The 23,624-nt window shown below is 42.6% G+C and overlaps 1 protein-coding gene and 1 non-coding gene across 2 annotated transcripts in view; both read right to left on the bottom strand.

The window, feature by feature from the left end:
- Window positions 1-23,624, bottom strand: part of LOC124798555 (LHFPL tetraspan subfamily member 3 protein) — a 161,346-nt gene that overhangs the window by 123,535 nt on the left and 14,187 nt on the right. The gene's annotated exons all lie outside the window — the stretch shown is intronic.
- On the bottom strand, window positions 6,877-6,951 carry Trnas-cga. The gene has a single exon. It is a non-coding gene; the product is annotated as a tRNA-Ser (tRNA).

Raw genomic sequence — 23,624 nt, 5'->3', positions numbered from 1 at the left:
ACAATTTAAACATAGATAGATCTCAACATGTAGATAGAATGAGACCACGCACTCCGTTTGTCAAATCGTTGTTCAGGCACAGTTGGTGGAGGTATTCACGTGAGGAATTTTTACGTTAGTTGAAATAGGGTCCCTCTTAGGCTGTCACCGTTTCGAGAGGTGAGCGATATAAAACCTCGGTCCGATCATCTGCCTCGCATTGTTCGGCTACAGCAACCTGCACATGTCCGTATGGTAAGACAATAAGCCAATAATGAAATTACAATGAAATCCAGACCTTTAGCTGCTTACAGGCGTTGATAATATCAACAGGGACAGTTGAAAATGAGTGCCCCGACCGGGACTCGAACCCGGGATCTCTTACTTACATGGCAGACGCTCTATCCGTCTGAGCCACCAAGGACACAGATGGTAGTGCGACTGCAGAACAGATATCATCTTCATATAAATAAGCCAATACGTGTGTCCCGAATCTTGTCAGAGTGGTTTGCGAAACATCCTAGCCAACACGGTTTCAGAAAACAGCGTTCTTGTGAAACACAACTAGTTATTTATTCTCACAAAGTAATGCGTGTTATCGACAGGGAACGTCAAATTGATTTTATATTTTTAGTTTTCTAGAAAGCTTTTGACACCGTTCCCCACAAGTGACTTCTGGTTAAACTGCGTGCCTATTGAGTATCGTCTTAGTTGTGTGACTGGATTCGTGGTTTCCTGTCAAAAATGTCACTGTTCGTAATAATTGTCGGAAAGTCATCGCGCAAAGCAGAAGTAATATCTGGCGCTCCCCGAGGATGTGTTACAGGCCATATGTTGTTTCTGATCTACGTAAACGATTTCGGAGAACCTGAGCAGCCCTCTTAGATTGTTTGCAGATGATTGTGTCATTTATTGTCTCGTTCTTGTGATCAAATGATCAAAATAAATTGCAAAATGACTTACACAAGATATTTGTATCGTGTAAAAAGTGGCATCTATCTCTAAATGGGGACTGATGACCTCAGATGTTAAGTCCCGTAGTGCTCCGAGCCATTTGAACCATTTAACCCTAAATAATGAAACGTGTGAAGTCAAACACGATTACTAAAAAGAATCGGTTAAATTTCAGTTACACTGTAAACCACACAAACCTAACGGCTGTAAACTCAAGTACACAGTTAGAGATTACAATTACGAATAAATTTAACTGGAACGATCACATAGATAATGTTGTGGGGAAAGCAAACCAAAGACTGCAATATTTTGGCAGAAATGACGACAGGCAAAGATTAGTATAGATTCGTGCGTCTGTGAAAAGATCTATGCGCGACGCATACAACAGCTACCACCATCATACCGCCTAAAGATCTCGCGGAGAATCCGAAAAAATTCTAGTCCTACGTAAGACCGCTAAGCGGGCCTGAGGCTTCCATCCACTCACTTGTTGATCAGTTTGGCTTGGAAGCAGAAAGTTTTAAATTCCACGTTTAAGAAATCGATCACGCAAGAGGATCGTACTGACGTACCGTCGTTTGACCAACGCACAGAGTCGCGTACGCACACACAGTATTAAGCATCGCTGGCGTAAAGAAACAACCGAAAGAGTTGAAACCAAATAAGTCGCCGAATCCCAATTCGGTTTTACAAAGAGTACTCCACGTCATTGGCCCCTTACTTAGCTTGCATTTATCGCGAATCTCTCCACCAGCGCAAAGTGCCAAGCGATTGGAGAAAAGCGCAAGTGACTCCTCTATATAAGAAGGGTAAAAGAACGGGCCCTCAAATTTACGGACAAAAGTCCTTAATATCGGTTTTCTGCAGAACTCTAGAGCACATTCCGAATCCGAATATAATAAATTTCCTAGAGACCGAAAAGCTCATGTCCACGTATCGGCACGGCTTTAGAAAGCATCGCTCGTGTGAAACCCAGCTTTGTCTTTTCTCAGATGATATACTGCGAACTATGGATGAAGGGCAACAGGCAGATTCCATATTTCTAGATTTCCGAATAGCATTCGACACGGTACACCACGGCAGACTGTTAACGAAGGTACGTGCATACGGAATAGATTCCCAGACACATGGCTGGCTCGAAGACTTCTTAAGCAATAGAACCCAGTATGTTGTCCTCGACGGCGAATGTTCATCGTAGATAGGAGTAACATCAGGAGTGCCCCAGGGTTGTGTGACACCGTTGCTATTTTGTATATCCATAAATGATCTGGCAGAAGGGTGGGCAGCAATGTGCGGTTGTTCATTGATGATGCTATCGTATACAGGAAGGTGTCGAAGCTAAGTGACTGTCTGTTGATACAAGATAACCTACATAAAGTCTATACTTGGTGCGGTAAACGGCAGCTTGCTCTTAATGTAGAAAAATTTAAGTTGATATGGATGAGTAGGAAAAACCCGTCGTCTTCGGATACAGCATTAATTGTGTCAAGCTTGACACAGTCACATCGTTTAAATACCTCGGCGTAACGTTACGAAGCGATGTGAAATGGAACGAGCATGTCAGGTTTGTGTTAGGGAAGACGTATGGTCCACTTCGGTTTATTGGGAGAATTTTAGGAAAGTGTAGTTCATCTGTAAAGGAGACCGCATACAGGACGGTAGCGCGACCATTTTTGAGTACTGATCTAGTGTTTCGGGTCCACACCAGCTCTGATTGAAAGTAGACATCGAAGCAATTCAGAGGAGAGCTGCTGGATTTGTTACCGGCAGGTTCGATCAGCATGCAAGTGTTACGGATATGCTTAGGGATCTCAAGTGGGAATCCCTGGATGGAAGAAGACACATATTTCGAAGCATACTGCTGAGAAAGTTTAGAGAACTGGCATTTGAAGCTGGCTGCAGAACGATCCTACCGCCGCCAACGTACATTTCCCGTTGGGACCACGAGAAATTAGTGCTCATACGGAGGCATACAGACAGTCGTTTTTCCCTCCCTCTACCTGCGAGTGGAACAGGAAATGAAACGACTAGTTGTGGTAAAGGGTACCCTCCGCCATGCGCCGTACGTGGTCTGCAGAGTATGTATGTAGATGTAGAATACTCAAAAGAGACTGCTTACGCTATGCTTGTCCGCCCTCTGTTGGAGTACTGTTGTGCGGTGTGGGATCCGCATCAGATAGGATTGACGGAAGACCTCGAAAAAGTTAAATGGCTCTGAGCACTATGGGACTTAACTTCTGAGGTCATCAGTCCCCTAGAACTTAGAACTACTTAAACCTAACTAACATAAGGACATCACACACATCCATGCCCGAAGCAGGATTCGAAGCTGCGACCGTAGCGGTCGCGCGGTTCCAGACTGTAGCGCCTAGAACCGCTCGGCTTCTCCGGCCGGCGAAAAAGTTAAAAGAAGGGCAACTCTTTCTATATTAGCGAGAAATATGGGGTAGAGTGACACAAAAATTATCCACGAATTGGTGTGGCAGTCATTAAAACAAAGGCAGGGTTTTCTCATGAAATTTCAATCACCAACTTTCTCTTCTAAGTGCGAAAATGTTTTGTTAGCACCCTTTCACAGGGAGAAATGATCATCATAATAAAATAAAATAAGTCAGAGTTCGCACGGAAAGATTTAAGTCTTCGTTTTTCCCGCGCGCACTTCGATAGGGGAAAGGCAGCGAAGAATTGTTATCATCTTCGTGACGTGCGAGCTGTTGATTAGAGGTCATGAATGAGACGCCGTATTAACGCTTTCGGTTTCTAGTAGAGTCCTTGTCACATACAGCTGGTCAACTCGGTCTTCAGACTCGTTCGCAAACTCCTCGCCGTCTTGTCACATTCTCAAACACCAAGGTCCGTTTGATGTCAACGGGGCACGGTCCGGCGACTGACCTCTAGCGAAGCGAGCCCGTGAATTTCCACTGTGCTTGCGGATCTTGTTAGATTCGTTGTCACATGGCACTGGCGACGAAGGAAGACCTACGAATATTAGCAGACGTTATTCTACCGGACAGATCAGGAATACTTCCAGCTGGATTAATTTCAAGCTACTAGCTGTTTGATTTTATTACGAATTTGCGTCATTTAATGTCAAATGAATGAAGTGTTCAAGCCTTTGATATCGGATTCTACTGAAGTTTTCTATGTTCATCATTACAACCGCTGGAAAGGAGAGTGCTCAAGTTGACATTCACAATTCTTATACGTTATTATAAACAGTAGCGTGCTAAAATTACGAAAACTGATCCATTTCTTTCGTTCATCGCCTTATTTATCTCCGCCCCGTTCAGTTAAGGACGAACATTTGAGAATACTTCCATATCTCTAGTTTATACAGGGTGGTCCATTGATAGTGACCGGGCCAAATATCTCGCGAAATAAGCATCAAACGAAAAAACTACAAAGAATGAAACTCGTCTACCTTGAAGGGGGAAACCAGATGGCGCTATGGTTGGCCCACTGGATGGCGCTGCCATAGGTCAAACGGATTTCAATTGCGTTTTTTTTAAAAAAAAATAGGAGCCCCCCTTATTTATTACATATTCGTGTAGTACGTAAAGAAATATGAATGTTTTAGTTGGACCACTTTTTTCGCTTTGTGATAGATGGCGCTGTAATAGTCATAAACATATGGCTCACAATTTCAGACAAACTTCTTAAAACTGACCTCTACGACAGCAAAATTAGAAGCCACGTGTCTGCCACTTTGGAGGAATTCCAGAGATTCTTCAGTCATGTCCAAGGGAAACTTGGAAAAGACGCAAAGAACAAACTGGACAGTGACATAAACTGGAACACAAACTACGGATTCTTTTGTTCAGTGAAGAAAGTATTTAGTGAAAGCATGAAGAACTTGATCTGACAGTCACAAGATATGTTCGTTCAAAATCGTATCTATAACTTCTTGTGATATGGAAATGTCATTTTCGGCCTATAAATATTTTGCCTGGTAAGTGCAGGAAACTCACAAAAAAAAATTGTTAGAGAACATTGTAGTGCTCTTTTCACTTGATCGTACAGGTATTGTAGTTTGGTAGTGTATGAATGCAAGGATTTTATAGTGCAATGAATTCTCTTCTTTAATGATGATGAAATAGTGCATTCATTGTATGTGAACCTACCACGCATGCATTTTTCGTTGCAGGCCATCCATTATCACACTTAGTCGATTCCTCTTCTGCTACGACTATGACCGAGTCGCCTCCTCTTGAGCGTCCACTACTACAGTTAGCCGACTTCCCTTCCGCTACTATTATGACCATGTCGCCTCGCTCATGAACGCTTGCTTCTGCGTGAGCCACTTGTTTTACTTGCTACCCCACTCCGAGCAACTACCAATGTCACGAGTAAAGGACTGGCGCGCGTGCTGACCACCTCTAGTATACTCCACTGAGCGAGGGAACGTCCATGACAGCTAGCAGCGATGTTGCCAGCTTCCAGCCACAAAGTACAGAAGATTCTCTGCAATATCGAGGACACATGGTTGATGTTCAACATAGCACGGGGCACATTCATAGCGTCAGTATGAATAATAAGTACCCGCTCTACCCTGTTGGCGCCGGCCAAGGTGGCCGAGCGGTTCTAGGCGCTACAGTCTGGAACCGCGCGACCACTACGGTCGCAGGTTCGAATCCTGCCTCGGGTATAGATGTGTATGATGTCTTTAGGTTAGTTACGTTTAAGTAGTTCTAAGTTTTAGGGGACTGATGACCTTAGAAGTTAAGTCCCATAGTGCTCAGAGACATTTGAACCCTGTTGGCACATTCATCGTTCCGTGGCGCGTATGGTCTGTTCACGCAACGGACCGTTTAATAAGCTCGTTAAGTTTCATCTGTGCATATTATATCTTCCTAATTCTCTACTAAGCACCTCACGAAGGAAATGACATCTCCATGCCGCAACAGCTCCGCGTCCGTTCTCTGGCTATTGTGAGCTGTCAAAAAGCCTACACGCGTTTTCGAAGGACCAGCTATTATTTATTTTTTATAAAAATGGATACCAGATTTTGTATTACGTTTTGCAATAACAAGGCAATAAAGTGGATGGAAATTTTAGAAATATTAAATACTGCTTTTGATGAGCCTGCTAAGAGTGTAAGACAGTTTACGAGTGGTAAACGCATGTCGAAGAATGTCCTGAAGACATTGAAGATTAGCAGTGTCCTGGACGCTCCAACACGTCAGTCTACGAAATCGTACAAGAAGTGAAAGGCAAGGCTAGGTACGATGCCGAATCTAGAAAAGTCGCTGACGATGTTGGCGTATCGACTGGTTCATGCCATGAAATTGTTTCGTGAAATTTTCTTCCAAAATGGTTGCGTTTCAAACAAAAATAAGCGGGGAATGCAAGTTGCTCAGGAATCTTAGCTAAAGTCAACAACGATGTAGAAGTACTGAAACCAGTCATAAAAATAATGAAATCTGAGTCTATGGACATGACATACAAACTACGAGTCTATCATCCGAGTGGACGCATTCCGTGTCGTCAAGATCGAAGAAAACTCTGCAAGTGCGATCAAATGTGAAGGTTATGCTCAGCGTTCTTCGACTGAACAGTACATAATGGTGCAACATGAGTTCTTGCCACAAGGTGAAACGATCCAGCCACGTTTCGTCAACATAAAAGAATTTTCTGCTTTGCTCTCGTAATTTCCTTACTTGGATCAACTACTGTGTCTGCATCGCCATTCAATTACATCAGTTCTTTCTAGCAGAATCTTCCTTTAGCTCACAGATTTCTTCCAGATAAATCCCATTTCACACAATGTCTTGGGCATATCAACTGTGTCAAGGAGAAAGTTTTTTTTTTCTTTTTATTGTACAGCAATAAGTAATATGCGTAACGTCAGCACAATTTTTTGATTAATGTGAAAGTCCAGAATGAGGTTTTCACTCTGCAGTAGAGTGTGCGCTGATATGAAACTTCCTGACAGATTAAAACTGTGTGCTGGACCGAGACTCGAACTCGGGACCTTTGCCTTTCGCGGGCAAGTGCTCTACCAACTGAGCTATCCAAGCACGACTCACGACCCGTCCTCACAGCTTCAATTCTGCCAGTACCTTGTCTCCTACCTTCCAACTTCACAGAAGCTCTTCTGTGAACCTTGCAGAACTAGCACTCCTGGAAGAGAGGACATTGCGGAGACATGGCTTAGCCACAGCCTAGGGGATGTTCCCAGAATGAGCTTTTCACTCTGCAGCGGAGTGTGCACTGATATGAAACTTCCTGACAGATTAAAACTGTGTGCCGGACCGAGACTCGAACTCGGGACCTTTACCTTTCGCTGGCAAGTACTCTACCAACTGAGCTATCTAAGGTAACGAGTTCGAGTCTCGGTCCGGCACACAGTTTTAATCTGTCAGGAAGTTTCAATGTGAAAGTCTTTTATCATTTGTTGAATTACCGATTTTGTAAAGCTCTGTCACGATGGGTTTCCTCCAAAAATTATTTGCGCCCTTACTTTATGGCTCCAGTAAAGCATTTGGTTTGCTTCGAGTTCTTTTCTAATACGTCATATTGCGGCGAGGCAAACTTCTGTATGCACTGCAGTCCTTTGATTTACACTGGCATTACCCAACAGCTCTTATTGCGTTTACTCTTTAGTAAAAGCTATAATTACGACAGAGACGACCGAATTGTCTTTACGCTGGCGCTATGAGCGTGCATTCATTATCGTCCGACTGCATTATGGCCCTGGTATCAGTTGAATGGTCTGGCGAGTTTCAGAGGACTGGCCTTGGCCTTTACGCGCAGGCGCAGTTGTATCCTGTGAGCGCTGCAGACACCTGAGCGGAAACGATCACTTGTACATGCAAGCAGGGATTAACCTAGCAGTTCGTCTCGCTCTGAGTCGCACACCTCCAAAATGGATCTAAAATATACTTTTCCGCTTTTAGTTTCAACCTTCTGCGTCACGTATTATGCTCATCTGTATAGCAGGAAGTACCGACTGACAATCAATGAAACTGATTTTATAACTGAGCGAAAGACGCACCAACGCAACGCGCGCGACGTATTATGGACTGCCAGACTGGCTTTAAATACTAAATCACCCTACGAACAAATGAGTGAGCGAGGATCACACCCCAGTTATAGCGAATAAAAAATTAGGTCTTCCGTATTTACAATGGTTGCCGACATATTACGCTGTTTTTGTGATTTAAGTGATCGGTAGAGCACATGATTGTAATATACCACACCCCTAGACTCTATGGCCTATAACTTAGCATTTTATGCATGATATGATGAACTCTCTCTTCATATTTACCTAACCGATGCCGTCTACTTGATGGACAAAGCGCAGAAACCGGCTGTAGCGTAAAATAAAATTTTCAAATGCAGCCGTTGACAGTCATCATCCTGCGAGATAGATATCTGAAACCCGCTGCGACGAAAATGAAAACTTTCACGGACTATCCTGACTAAACTTTAAGTGTTAAAAGGTGGAAGATCTAAAGCCGAGATGTTTGAGAAACTGTAACATGCTGAAAAGCGAAGACGAATAAAGTACTTATAAAAACATAATGGGAAATAAGTTACGGTTTAAAGTTGCGCCGACGATGGGGCCGTTAGGGACATAAACAAGCGATCTCAAAGGTACCGTGCTAATACTTGCCTTAAGCGATTTAGGGAACAACGGTAAATGCAATTAATTCAGAATGAGTTGACGGCAATTAGAATGGGAGTACAGTGTGCCACACACCCGGTTTTTGTTCGCCACGGCACTGTCCGCGATCTAATTGAAAAATTAGTTGCCAGCAATTTTACAGTTACTTACAGTCTGTTTCACATACGCCGCATGAAATATCTTCGGCAATGCGTGGGAAACAATATACTCGCGGGTAGGTTTCGACCACCGCATGACACTCCGGTCCATTGCTCGGACAGTGTGACAAGTGGCGTATCCGTTAACGGCACAAGTTGTGCCTCGTTTACTGTGCGATCGAGTCTATAACTTAATTTTCCCTTTTTTGTTATAATTAATTTCCGTTCACTATGATACTACTGATGTACGACGATCTTTGACGTTTACAAAATATCAATTTTGGAAGTTTAACGCTGCAGTGGTCGCGCTCTAAAAAGAAACGTAAGTGGTCGTATGAATTACATATGTATGCCATTTTCTCAACTAAAAAATGAAGCAATTGAATTTTGAATTTTTATTGAGTGTTTTATGTGTTTCTCGTAGTAACGTTTATTAAAAACTATCAGTTAAAAGTAAACATATTCTGTCATATTTGAAAAAAAAAAAAACAAAATTTTAATAACAAGTAACAATTTGAACCAAGATAACATCACAGCCTTTGATTTAGTTTGAAACAAATACACATTCGTATAAATACAAATCTAATCATGGTTTTCAGAACAAGACATACAAACGATCTTGATACGATTGGGACAAATTAATTTATTAAATGCATTAACACTTTTCACATACTTCTATTTCGTGATCTTCTGAGTTATAGCAGCTACCCACAGAACTACTCGGTGTCATTTCCAAAGATGATGGCTAACTTTCCACCAGAGGAATCCAAAGGAAGTCATTTATTCTGAAGAACTGACGTCTTCTTTTTTTCTTATCATCGGTGAGCCAGAGGTTTCATCATCGACAGAGACAGGTCAATAAGAAGATCTCGACGTTGAACAACAGTATAGCTCTGGTTGAAGAATTTATTGGATTTCCTTTTGCCGAAAGAAAATCCCTGGGCACTTCTCTTTCGTCCTTCCATACCGTAACAACCACGATCGTTTTATTTTCAAACAGCTGCTTGGCAACATGGAGTGAAGGGAACCAATTGTCCAGTGTTAACATTGATGTCCCTGCCGAACTAAGAAAAAAATGTGTTTCAAAAATACTTAACGTAATAGGTCGCGCAGATTATGGTGGCAGATCGTCAACTTTGACGAGCTCTTGTCACAGAACCACTTGCGACTGCAGGGTCCCCCAACAATCCATATCAAAGTACGGAGAGGCTCGACGCGCTGTCGCTACGATATTTTAAAAAATTCCCACAAGTGGATTACAAATGTAATCCATGCGAACAATGCAGGGGCATCAATGTTCCGTATCCGAACTGACGTCTTTGATATAACACCGCTGTTAAAGAAAATATTTACCTTCAACGTCGGATGAAAAGCCATTTGTCACCGCTTTCACCTAATCGAATCTTTTACTGAGCATGCCACATAATGATGCCAGTGCAACACATTTACGACTTGTCAAATGTGGCCTTAGGGAGGGGGGCGGGGCAATAATTTTGAACGAGCAAAGGCAGAAACGTTATGCGTGGACTGATCCCTTTCAATGTTCATTCCGTTCATGATTTCGTGGTGTTGTGTGGGCAGCATTAGAAAATTGAGAAATCAAATTCTAATTATGAAGTTAACATTATAAAATAGCATAAAAAATAATGATTTGCAAACTGGAACACAAATTGACCTGCCATCACAGGTCAATTATTACCTGAAAAATCGTCTCGTACATCTTACACAAGATCCTATCCGGGCATGGAGTCATATCATCGGCACTATCAATCCAAAGCGACAAAAAAATTGCACCCGATAAATATGTGAGCTGTATAGCCACTTCGTCAGCTTCTGAAAGATTGTTCTCACAAGCAGGTTGTTTTGCCAACACAAAGTGGACGGGAAAATTCTCTCAAAAACGTTACTTTTACAGACCTTAGACAAAAAGTTGTGGGATGGGTAATGTTACTTACTGCTATACTTGCTGATTAATAAATATGATAACAGATGCATTTGCAGGTTGCTCTTTACGTTGTTTTGTAAATTCATTATTTAACATCTATGTTTGGGCGTCGATTACTATCAGGTATCGAAGTTTAGATGTCGATGACGAAATCGAAATCACTTTCGATGATTTTGTCAGTATCACATTTCCCTATATGGTATACATGGAATATCAACGAGTGTTTCTTGTGTTGAGCTATATAAGAACAGTGTAGTAAGTGGAATGTCAGTTTGTCTTCACAAGAAAACTTTCCGGTCTACGATAAATTGATTAGTAAAGTAACTTCAAGAGATCGGATCCCTGTTAGACAAAGAAAGTCTAGAAAACAAAGTGTTTATACTGAGAAACTGGATGAGTTAGGAGCAGGGCTTTGCGCCATCTAGCACTTCAGACTGCTGTGTTAGTTGCATCTGTCCACTGAACTATGTATAACCTCAAACCGAAACCTTACAAAGTAGCGATGGAGCATCGACTGACCCCTTCAGATACTCTTGCTCGATGTCAGTACTGTAACTGCTTATTGCAGTCCGTATAGATGACGAAACGCTCCTTTTCCTGATGAAGTATGACTGTATTTACCGCGTTACGTTACCCTCATCGGTTTCACAAAGTGCCTCTGCATGATGTGATGACATGAGTATGATGAACACAGGTATCTTAACATAGCGCAATTCTCTTTTATGCGAAGAACTGCCAACTAGCTAAAACAGCTAACGTTATTTCATGCGGGACAAGCAAGAGCGCACATTGCCAGTTCGTCTGACACTAAAACGCGCGGTTCACACTGGGACAATACGATACGCAAAACGACCTATAAGCTACCTGCATCGTCGGAGCGCGTGGAAACGTAGATGAAGAGACTTAACTGGTTCACACTGGGACGACAGCGATACAACACTATATCGTACGATACACGGGGAGGGAAATTTCAAGTCATCTGATGTGCCTCAAAAAATTGTTTTTATGTAGATAAAGCACAGCTACAGTCGTCTCTGTAGTTAGTATCTCAGTTAAACTTTTTACTTTTCACGTAAAAAATTAAAAACCAATGTTCATGTAAAATCGTTCTCTCAACGACATAGTTACTCCCTCACACAGTATGTCTCCATTACGGGAGGATTGTTCAATCGGTTCATCTGGTGTCCACATACGGAAGTGGCCATCGGACACAGTTTTCCCGAGAGCTGGAAACGATAGCTTGTAATGACATTGTGTCTTGCAAAGCGGGGAAGTCCTCAAAATGAGAGTCGTCCAATGTTGCTAACGCTAGTCGACGCTGCTCACATTCAACGGTTATATAGAAAGATCAGTAATATCACAACACCCGCCGCTAGGACTTACACATCAGTGTTTTGTCGAAATGCCTTTAGTCCCCTGCGTTATGAAGTCTGAAATCTAAGTGCTATTGACAAAGTATATATGTTTTACGTAGGCATCTGTTGTAATTATGGCGATAAATGGGAGCGTAAAACGCTCGATGTAATGCCCTCGGGCCGGTAAATGCATCCACATGTTCCGTTAAATTGAAACCACCTGGCGGCGCTCTTCATAATAAAGCTTACGTCATTCCGTAATCCAATACTAGATGTGCAAAGATCACATATTTCTTAATACGTAATTGGCCGAGTCTGAGGAAATAATTTTCTCTCAGCGTATTTGATTGCAATATCATTCACGTATGCACTGCCGGCTGCTGGCGTCTACAGGACGGTGTCATATAGCGATTATTACTACTTTTCAGTTTCAATATACTGCTGTGCTCAAAGGTATACTTTCAGAAATTTTACCCTAAATTCTATGAGAATGTTGTTTACCGACAAGTATCTTTTGTTGGAGAAAAAAGCAACCTTCCTGTGTGACACTCGGGACTTCTCTCTCTCGATTCGTCCATTTCGTTCCCTCGTAAGCAGAATTTTTGTACGTTCCTACCGTGACTTTCCCCATTTTAAATCTTAAGATAATATTATTTTACATGTGGCGGTAATTTGTAATATCACGTTATCTCTTTACACCTTTATCGTCCAACGAGTATGCATCTCTCGTACGTTAGATTCTATTACTGCCAGGAAGACACAGATGCTTTCGGGTGACGTTCTGATAAATGCGTGCTATTGTGTTATTAATGTGTATGATACAACTCACACTTTTTTTCAGAAGAAAAGTGTACCAACACTATATGGAAAACTGTACACAATTCTATCTGTCACTTTTATGTTTGCAGAACCATCATTAAAAGCAGATAGCTTTGATGGTACTTCCAGCACATTTGCTGTCTGTGTTAATGATATCAGCACGAACTGCGCCATTCCTGGTGGTAGAGGACGAAGCTTTGACAACGCTAGCCATTCGTACAGGCGAAACGTCGGAAAAGTTAGCAAACGTTGGTCGAAGAACCCGGGTCAGAAGCCGACAAGCAATTTGCCAACAAGTGTCCACAAAAGCCTAACAATTTTGAACCGCATGAAACTCGTGTTTTCTCCATTTTCAGTCGCAATCGACACACCAATTTAGACGGCTGTCACCAATGAATTGTACGCTGTCGTTATTGAAATTCTTTATGCGATCCTTGGAATAATCAAGCTTACCAAACATGAAGGCGCAACAAAATGTTTCATTCTTTCATGATAACTTACCTGACTTATCAAGCAATCCCCGTAAAACCAACGCGCCACAATACCGCAGCACGCCACTAGAGTAGCCAAAACGAAATGGCGCTACCCGTTGTTCAACGAGGATACCGTACCGTAATTAGTCCTATTCATTAGAAGGCGAGCAATGCTCCAAACAGCCCAAGGTAAAGCGGTGGAAGTGTATCGCAACAATGCACCACCATAATTACGATACAGTTGTTAGGTGGCGTAGAGCTTCCCGTGTAGTCAAACTAGTCAATGACTATGAAAGAATTGGCTGACCACCTCACTGAATAGAACAGGGAAACGCAAGGGGAGGTCCTTGGTGCTCGTAGACCGATAGAGGCGATAGCGGAAAACGTCGAAATCAGTCATGGATCAGTCTTCAATTTCTTGCACAACTTTTGGACATGACAATGGTTGCTGCCCAATGGGTTCTGCGACTACTAAGGCCCATTCAAAAAGCCAGCAGCGGAAATGTTGCAGCTGTATTTCGCCAATACATATACAACGTTCTTTTGTCGCTTAATCACCATAGACGAGTACTGGTTGTATCACCAATATCCTGAGATAACAGAGCAAAGCAAGCATGGAAATATGTGGAGTCCAATACACAACCGAAAATGCCGAAGACCCAACCATCTTCGGGCAGAGTGAATGACGACGAGCTTTTTTTTTTAGGGGGGGTGGGGGGGCTGATTGACGTAATTCTAACAAATTATGCTCCTAAGGGTAAAACCTCAGCCATTCTATACGAGGAGCGTTCACAATAAGTAACGCAGCACTACTTTTTCTGAAACAAGGTTGGTTTTGTTCAGGATTCCAATACACCATATCATTCCCCATTCATTTGGCTACAAATCCTTATTTTTCATTCGGGAGAACGACGGTTCAATCCCGTCTCCGGCCATCCTGATTTAGGTTTTCCGTGATTTCCCTAAATCGCTTCAGGCAAATGCCGGGATGGCTCCTTTGAAAGGGCACGGCCGATTTCCTTCCCCATCCTTCCCTCACCCGAGCTTGCGCTCCGTCTCTAATGACCTCGTTGTCGACGGGACGTTAAACACTAATCTCCTCCTCCTCCTCTCCTTATTTTTCAATATAATCTCTGTGCATTCCGACGGTCTTACGCCATCTTAGGCCGGTATTATACTACCATATTTCTTTGATACAGAAATATGATCAAATATTCCTCAAATTTCTTTGACAAAGACCTTTGACGTGGCGCTAAAAAAGGGTATTACATTGTAGTCATTTTTTTCAGCAAATTTCAAGATGGCGGACAACTTGTTATGCGCTGCAGTTGCTAGTACCACAATTGCACAGTGCGTGTATTTGGAGCAAAAACGAAGGAAAAAAAACATACTTGGTTGAAGCCATAAGTATTACGTCGAGATAGTAAAAAACATTCAGCAAAATTTGTTACGAGAGCTGCTAGTGGAGGACGTCAGGTCTTTTATACAAATTACTTACGAATGGATGAGAGTGTATTTCAGTGTTTGCTCAGTAGAGTGGCTTCTCATATTACAAAACAGAATACTCTCTTGAGAAATGCTATGTGTGCAGAAGACAGGCAAACTGTGACACTGGGATTTCTTGATACAGGAGAGAGCTACTTTAGTTTACAACGCAGCACTGGAATATCACGTTGCACATTAGCCAAAATAATTCCAGAAACGTGTAAAGCGATTTATGAAGCACTCACGGGAGAATATGTAAAGGTAAATACATGTTTAGTACACTATATGGGAAATAAGAACTATTTTTATTTTCGGATAATTTAATTAATGGCATTATATGTTCCAATAACTACAAATTAATAAACAGTACGAAACAGATGAAGCGCTTTTCAACTTGTGGCATCCAGAGATAAAAAATAAAGTAGAATGGAAAGTTAAGAAAGAATTTTTATTTTATTTTAGAGACTAACGACATCCTCTGTTCCGGTTTGCTGAAAAGTTACCTGGATGTTTCCAGGTGTAGCGGTGGATGACTGTAACTCTGATTGTGGACATGAAGTCGCCTGCAGCAAATTCCATTTGCCCATCACCACACAATTTTATTAATAACATGCACTGTGCCCCTTGATCACCCCCCTCCCTCCTCCTACAGCCATAGCCGAAGCAAGTTTATTAAAAATACAATAAAAAAGTGTCGAAGGAACACACCAACTTTGAAGCCATGTTTACAAACAGTACAGAGACGCCAAATAGCTGTAGTGACGCCAGCTCTCCAAGCCCTTACAATCACATTGCAGTGAACAGAAGACGAACGACTTTTATGATCAAATTTACCCTAGATTTGATCATATTTATTTGACGACAGGCGAGATTTGACAAAGTTTCCTATTACACCATCAAATTTCTTTGATATGAATATTTGACATATCAGCTTTGACAAAGAAATATATACCGGCGTTACTGGGAGGGCTTGTATGCCCGTACGATACCGCTCTATTGGTCGACGACAGAACCAACGTCTTGCTGCATCAATAATCATCTCGTTATCCACGTACTGCTTCCCGTTGAGTGCATCTTTTATTGGGCCAAACAGATGGAAGGTGAAAGGTGCGAGATCCAGGCTGTGCACAGGACAAGAAAGAACAGTACAATGAAGTTTTGTGATTTCTTCTCAGTTGCGCAGACTTTTGTGAGGCCTTGTGTTGTCATGGAGAATAAGTCCGTTCGCATATTTGTGAGCAAGATTAAGTCGTTTGCTCAATTGCTTGAAGGTAGCACAATACAATTCAGAGTTGATCTTTTGCACCACTGGGGAGGGCATCAAACAGAATAACCCTCTCAGAGTCCCAGAACACAGTTGAAATAACTTTACCGGCTGAGGGTGCGGCTTTGAACCTTTTCTTCAGAGGGCAGGTGGTGTGGTGCCGCTCCATGAATTGCTGTTTCGTTTCTGGTTCGAACTGATGAACCGATGTTTCATCGCCTGTGATGATGTTCGACAAAAAATTGTCACGATCAGACTCGTAACACGCAAGCAATTCTGTACAGATGGTCCTACATTGCTCTTTACTGCGTTTTGTTAGGTAGCCAGCAACCCAGCGGGCACACGCCTATGAGTACCCCCCAACTGGTGGACGAGTGTTTCAGCAAAAAATGGTTCAAATGGCTTTGAGCACTATGGGACTTGGTCATCAGTCCCCTAGAACTTAGAACTACTTAAACCTAACTAACCTAAGGACATCACACAACACCCAGTCATCACGAGGCAGAGAAAATCCCTGACCCCGCCGGGAATCGAACCCGGGAACCCGGGCGCGGGAAGCGAGAACGCTGCCGCACTAGTGTTTCAGCACTACCAACAGACGTTCAGTAGAGCAGCGAGGTGTGTGTGTGTGTGTGTGTGTGTGTGTGTGTGTGTGTGATCCGTCGATCACTTCGAATAAGTGTGTCCATACGTTCCAACATTGCAGGGATAACAGCTGTGTGCGGCCGACCAGCACGCGGGAGATCGGAGAGGTTAACGTGACCTTGTTGCGTTGATGACACACGCCTCGTCCAACGACTCGCCGTGCTTTTGTTCACTGCCAGACCTCCGTAGACGTTCTGGAAGAGTCTATGAATATCTGCGATGTTCTAATTTTCCGCCAAAACAAAGACAATGCAGTCTCTGCTTGGGACGCATCTCCGTTACATACGCCATTTTGGAGGCTACGTATAGCGCTGCCACCTATCGGAACTTCATGAAACCATAGGGGCTGAAGCGAGAATATTCCACTACGTCCCAGAACAAATTCCGTTTTTAACCAGAGACTGGCCGAGAAAAAAATGTGTTGCATTACTTATTGAATGCGCCTACTATACAATCTCCTGACGATGTTGCGGGAGGCTGTCAAGACGGTGCATCACGTGAAGTTGTCCAATGGGATATTTCGCGAAAATGTCCCAGTCAATCTGCACAGGACACAGCCACACACGATGTTTCTTTCGACTTTCAAATTTTGACTCACACCCTGCATGACACCCTGTGACTTCTACTGTCCCCACATGAAGTAACTATTGGGTGACGGACACTTTCAGAGCTAAGGCGAGGCAATTTTCGCGATGGAACGTTTTCTGAACAGCCAATATACAAACTACTACAATCAAGGAATCCGAGACGTCATCCATGGTTGAGAAAAATATGTCGCATTGATGGACGAATATGTAGATGAGGACTGGAATTACCACCACCACCTATCATTGCCGCAGCACCTTCCAGTCGCCCCCCCCCCCCCCCCCCCAAAAAAAAAGCGACAACTGAAATTTTATGTTTATCATTTGTAATAACAAGCGTTTTGGAGGTAACTATGGTACGATACGGCCTCCGCTGGGGAAGGAAGCACCGTTAGCTAAGAGACCAACACCGTGACTGTACGCCGGACTTCCGCCTCAGAAACTCATCACGCGCGCTGGGCTTCCACACAAGGCGCTTCCAGGTAGATGGAAAGCGGGGGCTTCTCCGCAGTGCTGCTCACGGATACGTCACCCGGTGGTCTGCTTTCCGAATTCAGGGTGCCTCCATACTAATGGCAGGTTCAGTTGTTTATAATTAGGATGTTTCAAAAGCGAAAAACTGCGGTGGCTACAGCTCTCCATTATCAAGTAACCGAGTAACAACCACTTAACGCCCACGGATTGTAAGATGGGATTTTATGGCGCGCAAATTACTTTGCTTTCATTCTGTGCTGGATGTTGTAATGACTGGCGCTTGTCAGCCTAAAACTTTATACATCTTTTTTAAAGTGTGTCTAATAATTTTGGTTAATCAACGCCCAGGGCAATTTCAGTCGAACTTGGTACGTATATGACTTACAAGATAGCTCGACCGGCTGAACTAGAATAAAAAATTAGTTTAAAATAAAGAGATATGTTTTCTCTGCCACCTATCAAGACCATTTCTCTGTAAATCTCTGAATTTGTGTAAATCGATGTTGGAAAGTTAATTAATCCTAAGTCTAGAGAACGACTGCTAGTTAAAAGCAGTACGATTAGCAGACAACTGCAACCAGAAGATTTACAGGAGCTATAAATGAGGCTTTATTTATCAAAAACCTAAACATTTGTTTGAAACAGCACTTGTTAACCAAACATGAAGTACTTACTGGGTCATATTGTCGAAAGTTCCTCCCTTATTACTATTCGATTTGCAAATTAGGGGTTTCAAATGGTGTTTTAAACAGAGCGGAATGCAATAACATCCACACCTGACTTGGGCGACATAGGCACATGCTACGTTTTTTTTTTTATGCGAATGTAGGCTTTCCCGGTGAGTATTGCTGATGAAATCTTCTCGGGCTTCCATCCGAGTAGCTGCGTCGAAAATCCGCGACGTTTCGATGAGTGTCATTCTCTTCGTCAGAAGATGATGAGAATGACACTCATCGAAACGTTGCGAATTTTCGACGCAGCTACCCGGATGGAAGCCCGAGAAGATTTCATCATGCTACATTTACTTCACAGTGTTTAAACTTTGATAACGGATAGGGAAGACTATACGACAATAAAGTAGCTTCGACAACATAGCAACGTTTGAGAATTATCATTAAGTACTGCATGTGTTAACATAATATGTCGTTTCATGTGAATGTTTGGTTTTTGCTAAATAACACCTGATTTATGACTCTTGTGAATCTGCTGGTCACACTAGGGCTGTTGATAAAATATTGATACATATCGGAGATATACTTTCCCCGGTATATCGATACCAAAACGGCAATATCGAGTGCCGACATTTTTATTTTATATTACGTTTTTCTTTTCTTATAATTTTCGAGAAATATTTGAAGTTATTCTTTTGAAACTTTAGTGGGACATAATTTTACTTTCACTATGTGAAGAAGTCTTATCACGTCCAGTCTTTCTGTTTAACTGTGTGAAACATTTATATGTGGCACAAAAGAAAACTCTGACTGCATTGGGGGTGGCGGTGGCGGCGTGAATGAAATTCACAACAATTGCGTTAAAAAGCAAATTTTAACGCAACTAGTGTGCTATTTCTTCACTCATCGACATTCTTCAAAAACAGTTGGTGAATATGATGAACAAAAACCTAAATGACAAGATTGGGCGTTGCGGTGGGCGGAGTCTGTGAGGAGAAATGCTGACGTAATCGGCGCTCCGCGCTACCTATAGAAACTGTAACGATTAGCTTCAAAACGCAATTTTGACACTACAACTGCTAGGTTGCTGGTGTTTGCAGAAATGAAAAAACTAATAAGTCAACACGAGGTGTTGCGGACAAATACGATGGACCCATCAGGCATCTTTTATTGTGCCACTTACATGTAGTTACCATTGTTGGCAAACTGGTTATCGCCAACCTTGAACGTGCATCGTTTTCCTTTCAGTTCTTGCTCTAAAGGGCATAGATAGGCTGCTAACTTGTTGATTTACAGAATATCTAATCATAGATCAATAATTAAATACACAGCTTCAAAACCGGCAGTATATTTACAATGTGCAGCCGATATTTTTATACGGAGGTACGTGGATATTCCGCTGATATAAAGATACTATTTTTATATACATCGAGAGCCAATAAAGATATCTTTTTAAAATATCGATATATCAGATTTCTGATATTTTTTAAAAAATATCAACAGTTCTAGTCATAACTGCCGTGTTACGCAGTATTGTTTCTTCGGAGATTTGTGTTTCCTTTGCCTTGGATTCATTACCCTCTAACCATCGATTCTACCCAGATGCAGAGTTTTACAGACAAGACGACCTTGATAGGTGATGGAACGGACATGTCTCTGAACCGTAACATCATTTTTATTCGGTTTCAGCTATTCGAGGTGGTGTACTTCCCTTGTTAGTACGAGGAGGCAATTACCGTGAGGATAGGGCAACCCAAGCACCCCTGTTTATGTGAGTGGGGGTGGTAAAGTGGGGGCATGTAAGGGTAATCCTAGAACGCCTGGAAAAGTTTGAGCAAAACTTATTATACACATGGCTTACTGTCCAGGGAAAAAAATGCTGTGGTAGGGGTGGTTGTCACGCACTCCTAGCACCTCTATGTGTGAGACTTGGAATGACATGTAACTCAGGAATACCTAGACTAATTTCGACTAAACTTCGTATGTGACATACTGTAGCGGAAAAACATAACTGTTTACGCAAGACCCCCTAGCCCCCTTCGGCATGTGGGAGCGAGCTGAAGGGGATGAGGAGCAAAAGTAATCGAAAAGCTACTGTACATATATTTCAATTCTTTCGCTGCTATCACAATTAAGATTACAATAAATAAGTAACAGGCCAACGCTGGGTAATCAGACAGCAATATCACAATATAAACAATAAATCACAAGATACACATAAAATTCCCTTATTCGAGAACGAATTCATTTCCGCTGTCTGCAACACACCAATCCTTGTTTGTAAAAACACTAGATGCCGTGGGCGATGGAATTTGTACAGATCGACGCAAGAATACCAGTATCAAGAACACCAATGATGTCCGGTATATCTGCTGTATGTGTTCCTATCAGAATTCCTTTGAGGAAAGTGAACGAAACGAAATGTGCAGGTGGCAGTTACGTAGAGTAACGTGGATATTACAAATCAGTTACGTGATTTTTACGCAATACACTGACCAGCCAGAACATTATGACCACGGTGTGATGGCCCTGTGGCTCGGCATGAGCATTTCGGAAACTGGACGACTTGTCGGGCGTTCAAAGAGTGTTGTGGTGAGTGTCTTCAACACTTGGCGAAACCACGGTGAAACCATGTCCATACATCGAGGGTCGGACGTCGAAGGCTGGGCAGATTGGTAAAACGGGACAGGCTGCGAACTGCAGAACTAACTTCAGACTAATGCTGGACGGAGTACAAGTGTGTCTGAACACACAGTGCACCGAAAACATCTAATGATGAGCTTCCGCAGCCGACGACCCACGCATGTGTCAATGTTAACACCACATCGGCAACTACGACTGAAATCGTCACGTGACTATCGGCTCTGGACGTTGGCGCAGTGGCGCGTTGCGCAGTCGGATGGATGCGGATACCTTCTTCATCATGCCGATAGGAGTGCGCAAATCCGTCGTCTTCCAGGAGAAAAGCTTCTTGACACCTGTACGGCGGAACGTAGATAAGTTGGTGACAGCTCTATTATTCTTTGGGAACATTCACGTGGGCATCCATGGGTCCAGTGGGACTCGTGCAAAGCACCATGACGACCAAGGAGTATCGTACACTGGTTGCAGACCACGTACACCCCTTCATGACGAGATTGCTTCCCGATGTCAGTGGCATTTTTCAACAAGATAATGAGCTATGTCACAAGGCTACGAGTGTGACGCAGTGGTTCGAGGAACACAATGGCGAGTTACAATTGATGTACTGGCCCCCCAACTCGCCAGATTCGAACGAACACATCTGGAATGTGATCGAACGTGGCGTCAGAGCTCTTCGCCCCCGCCCCCTCCTCCCCAGAATTAACGAGAATTTGGTGACTTGTGTGAGAGATGTGGTGCCAGCTCCCTCCGGCGACTTACCAAGGCCTCATTGCTTCCTTGCCATGACGCGTCGCCGCTGTTATCCGCGCCAAAGGCGGACGTATTTGGCTATTACGTAGGTGGTCGTAATGTTCTGGTTGATCAGTTTACGTTTCGCACTAAATAGCTGCGTGATGGCTGGCGTTACCAATGCAACATATTCCACTTTTACATTCCAGTTATATTCTGGCCGATCACGCCTGAAGCGCAGCAGCAACCGTTCAAACCTGCGCCCAATAACTCTGCGCTCCTCACAGTCTGACGAGCAGACCCTAATTCCCATTGGATATTGCCGCTGCAGTCGAAAAATGTGATCACATTCTTGATCTTGAGTGTAACACTTCATTGCCCGGGGAGGAAGTAGGTGAATTGTGGAGGAGCCTAGGTTTGTAGCGAGTTCCTTGCCTTCCAGTTCCGCATGGTCATCAAGTGAAAAAAAAGTATATTACGGGGCGAAATACTTCGAGATTAAGCCAACAACGTTACTTTGCCGTTACTCTTTGAAGTATGTAAGTGATCTGGTGGACAATGTCGAAAGCACTGTATAAGGAGCTCGCCTGTTCTGTTCTTACATGTCGAAATGTCGCAATACCCGAAGATTGAAGCAAATCGTAGCAGGGCCTGCCGAGAATCTGTGCTTGATGCAGGCGCTGACAATTCACCCTGAAGAAGAAACAATTATTTAAATAAAAATAAATTTTTAAGGTACTTAGCTTTTAATCGCACTAAAATGTATAAAATAATTTTTCCTGGCTCCATACAGCCAGTCGGCAACATCTGTGACTGTGAATTTTTAATAGCTACGAAAATAACGTAAGATTTAAAAGGAAAAACGTGGGGCGCATGCAATACATAACTGATGCAGGCGTAGTTCACATCCTTCCAACTGTCTATTGCATTCGCCCCAAGTTTTTCGTTTTAATATTATTTTCATAGCAATTAAGAATTCACAATCAAAACTTTTCAGGATTATCTGTACCGTATGGAGTAAACAATCAGTATAGGATAAGGAGAAATTATTATTACTTTTTAATGCGATTGATTGAAAACTGATTTTTATTTTAATAATTATATCCTGAATTTTAGTTGTGTGTGAAATTTTTCAATCGATTTCAAAAATTTGATGACTGCAAGAGATGAGTGGTAAACTTCAGTTTTATTACAATTTCTCTCCGCTAGAGTCAGCCAATATATTGCTCCTCCTGCGTATAATGCGCGAAAAGACCGCAGAGGAAAAATGAGATACACGGGCACACAAAGAGGCGTACCAGCAATTGTTCTTCCAGCGAACCATTCGAGACTGGGGCAGGAAAGGGGGGAAATGGCATTAGCACACAAGGTACCCTTCCGCCACACACAAGAAAGTGAGTTAATACAGCTTTGTTGTACAGTTGCGAGCTATGTTGAAAGTCACAAGCTCATTGGGAAGTTAGTTTAAAATCAAGTGCAAAATTTGTACTGAACAGACAGACAAGAAAGTGAGCTAATGAAAACGTGTTAACAATGTAACGTAAATGGTTATCAAGTACGTGGACAGTGTTCGATTACACTAAAGGCGATAAATAGCTGGTTATACGAATAATCATAGACTACCTAAGAGTATTCGTCCGGTACGACCTAATTATTAACGATCATAGGAAACAAGGAGGAAAAGGAGATGTGAGGTTTAAATTAACTGTAAGAATCAAACGGAAATTTAAGTCGTTAATTCATCCACGAAAGAGGCCGATTCTTAATCATTGCTCGCCAGTTTGGAACCCTCGAGGGGAATTTCGCCACGAGTTCATTTCCTCAGAGAGAGCCAGACAAA

Source organism: Schistocerca piceifrons, chromosome 5 (assembly GCF_021461385.2).
Source record: "Schistocerca piceifrons isolate TAMUIC-IGC-003096 chromosome 5, iqSchPice1.1, whole genome shotgun sequence".
NCBI lineage: Eukaryota > Metazoa > Arthropoda > Insecta > Orthoptera > Acrididae > Schistocerca > Schistocerca piceifrons.
The sequence above is the reverse complement of the archived record's forward strand: the minus strand, read 5'-3'. Positions and strand labels throughout refer to the sequence as shown.